Below are 3,502 nucleotides of genomic sequence, written 5' to 3'. Positions count from 1 at the left end.
AGTTTAAATTGAATATAGGCGAGGGCTAACGAAAAGGGGGTTTTATAACGGAAAAAAGCTGAACGTTGAAAGAGAAAATATTGCGGCTTTTCACAAAATAAATTGAAAGCTTCATCAGGATATTTTCAATTAAGCTGCTTGCGTCCGAAAACTGTGCTAATTAAGGAACTTATGCGGTGAAAAGTGTTTCTCTTTGTTTATCTTATTTAACACTTTACGAGGGTACACCAGTATACCAAGATTGCAAGTTTGTGAAGACTACATTGTACATCCAAAAAGGGGACCACGAGTCAAATGCCTAACTTGTCTGCTTCTTGTAACTGTAGGACGACGATGTTATCAGCCGTCACACTCTTGCTGCTGGTGTCGTGCTGCGGCATGGCGTTAGGTCAGTGGGGCGGGGACTTGTGTAGGCCGGTTTACCCTCCATGGAACTGCATAGCCGTGCTTTGCGCGCCCGCTACAAACTGCCGTTATGGATCATTCACACCGTACGGCAAATGCTGCTCGGTGTGCATAGGTATTGAAATTAATACTCTCTTTGGTTGTATCTTTACGGATAGTACCGATATTATATAGAAACAACTAGGTGAACACTAATTTGTGATCTTCACCTGGGCACAAGTTTAGACAACATGCTTATACAGAAAAAAAACACAATTTGTGGCGTTATTGACTTATATCCAGGAAATGCAGTAATCAGACCTAACGCATGGGCGTCTTGCAGAGCTTGTTTATGAATTAATACTAGACTTTCCATGGTTAAGCATAACTATTTCACTTCACGTCACATCGAGGGAAAGAATTACATAACATGAAAAGTTTTATTATAAAGTCAAAATCGTCTTGTGCATATACACTATTACTAATATTGTAAAATATTTTACGACTACGTTGAGTTATATGAAATATAAGAGAAAACATATACCAAGATATATGATATGACATTTTACGTTACATTATACCATTTATAACGCCCCCATCACGACATGCACGACGACGAGTACATATGACCTTGGACAAACCAATCTTAACCGTAGTTGCAATCAACGTAAACCCGTTCTATGCACAACAGGTACTTTTTGACGATGCTGCGAAGCATCGTCTAATTTATCATATCATGAAAAATTCTTCACAATGACAACCTATGTAAAAGACCGAGCCAGTCCGATTGAGATAGCTCGATTTTTCTAATAGGCATACCTCGCTGATTATCATTGATAAAGGTATAGGAAGCTCAGCTATAAATAGGACAGCTTATTCTGGGAAAAGATTTAATAATAGTTTGAAAACGTTAATTTTAAATCAGTTATATTAAATCCATTATATGTTTATAGATCAATGAAACAACTATGCATTTTCTGTATTGTCTTTGACATTAGTCGTGATTCAGTAAATAAATTGCGAATTAAAACGTGTATAATTAACTTTCAGCGCGATCATGAGTGTAAAGAAAACGAATTATTTTGAACCTGCCATTTGTAAACGTTGGAGCGACTATGGTATATAAACAGCATACTAGCCATATCATATTTGTGATACTTGCTCTTCTGCGTGCTTACTCATTTTGCATATTTAATTAACTTTTCAAACATAAATTACAGAGCCACATCAGTGCACATACTATGTTTGACAATTCATTCGTTTGTTGGATATTGTTTGCTGTTTTAAACACATGTTAGGTCATATCGCGGAGATTTAGTTAACCTTACCATGTGTTCAAGTGCTCATACGACTATGTGCTCATACCCACTTTCGATCGGGAATCATCATGAAATTATTGCCGTACTTAACGAACAAACATGCCTAAGCTTATTGAATAAGAGAAAAAGAACAATAATCAAAAGAGAAAAAGTATATGTTCATGCACATGGGATTGTGAAATCACGTCCGTTCACAAAGCATCATTAACTTAGGAAAGGAAACAACGAAATATAAAGTTTGGTATGATATACATGTGAAATTAAAGAGCATGTAGTAATTAAAGAGCATGTCAAGTTTTGAATTTAAATGCTGAAACGTACTGATATAACCCAAAAACGTTTTGCTGTAACAGACAGTTTTTTAAGATAAGTGGTACAAAAAATACACGTCGAATACCTTTTTAAAGATATTTCTTGTTATATTTGATCGAGAATGTAACCCGCCTCCCAGTTTCGCTTAAAGGATCAAGTTCCCCACGGGTACTACTTCCCCGTACCCCCAATTTTTTTTCCGTACCCTACATTTTTCGTACCCAATTGTTTTCGTACCCAATTTTTTTTCGTACCCAAATTTTTGCTCGTAATCAAATTTTTTTTCGTACCCAATTTTTTCCTACCCAAATCTTTTTCGTAACAAAATCTTTTTACGTTCTTTTTTTTTTGGCATAATTGTTGTACCCAAAATTTTCGTACTCATTTTTTTCCTACCCAAAATTTTCGTACCAACATACACAAGTGTGGTGATGTAGATAAACTTAAATAGATGCTTTTATATCAATCCTCTTCAAAAGCATCGTCACACCAGTACTGTCAGTACTTTGATTTAATACTTGAAATGGTATGTGCTTTTGAAGGATTTCAAATGAATCGGCTTTTTATGGCTGTTTGCTGCACCAAGTACATTCCGGAATATGTTTATTTCATGCAATGTAGAGATGCCTGTGTGTACATCATTTTCTTACTCTTTGTTAAAACATTTCTTCATGTTGTAACCTACCTATTGTCACTTTTATTATGATAAGTTATTCTATTAAAATAAAATAAATTAAATTCAGAATAATCAAACACATATGTTTACGCGTTTATTTGACCTAATATTTAATGTCCACTTCATAAACAACGACCTGTGCTCTGTATCTTCCACAGATAATACATGGTGTCAGTTAACTACTAACTCGGTTCTTGAATCATGGCCTTGGACTAAGAGACGTGTTTTGTTTTGAAAATTATAATTGTTTCGGTTAATTTATGCATTATTTTCATCTTTGGACTTAAAGCACATGTTCAATGTTGTCAAACAAATTATATCATATTTATAACGCTGTTTGTCTATATTATGAACATGCTGGATCCAAAATTACCCTAAGCCGTTTATGTTTTTAGAGGATTGTTGGGGCTGGCCATGGCCTTGGGGAAAGTAAATCCACACGTCGTGAGAACAAGGTGGGCAAAGGAATAACGACAACTACGAACAGATAAAATGGATCGCAGTAACGGACGACATGCTATTGTACTGAAAATGTTTGCCTTCGTTAAAAAGAATAAATAAAAACTATTCAGCAACCATGACTCTATTTTACCATACATATATTAAACACACTATATGAACAGAAATTACCAAAATAAATAAAACTGATGAGAGTAATAACCTGATAAATGAAAATCGAGACATGAATTTATATTGCAAAGTATGTATTCAATTATTTCACTTTATAAAAAGTTGAGAAAATAATTATTACAAATGTTGTAACAAATATTGCATATATTAATTGTATGCTGCAGAAAAACATGCATAATAC

The 3,502-nt window shown here is 34.5% G+C and overlaps 1 long non-coding RNA gene across 1 annotated transcript; it reads left to right on the top strand.

The window, feature by feature from the left end:
- The first annotated feature begins 330 nt into the window (after window positions 1-330).
- On the top strand, window positions 331-3,266 carry LOC127842261 (uncharacterized). Its single transcript, XR_008031528.1, has 2 exons — window positions 331-520; window positions 3,087-3,266. It is a non-coding gene; the product is annotated as an uncharacterized LOC127842261 (long non-coding RNA).
- Window positions 3,267-3,502: the final 236 nt, after the last annotated feature.

Source organism: Dreissena polymorpha, chromosome 8 (assembly GCF_020536995.1).
Source record: "Dreissena polymorpha isolate Duluth1 chromosome 8, UMN_Dpol_1.0, whole genome shotgun sequence".
NCBI lineage: Eukaryota > Metazoa > Mollusca > Bivalvia > Myida > Dreissenidae > Dreissena > Dreissena polymorpha.
This window is presented reverse-complemented; position numbering and strand designations above follow the sequence as displayed.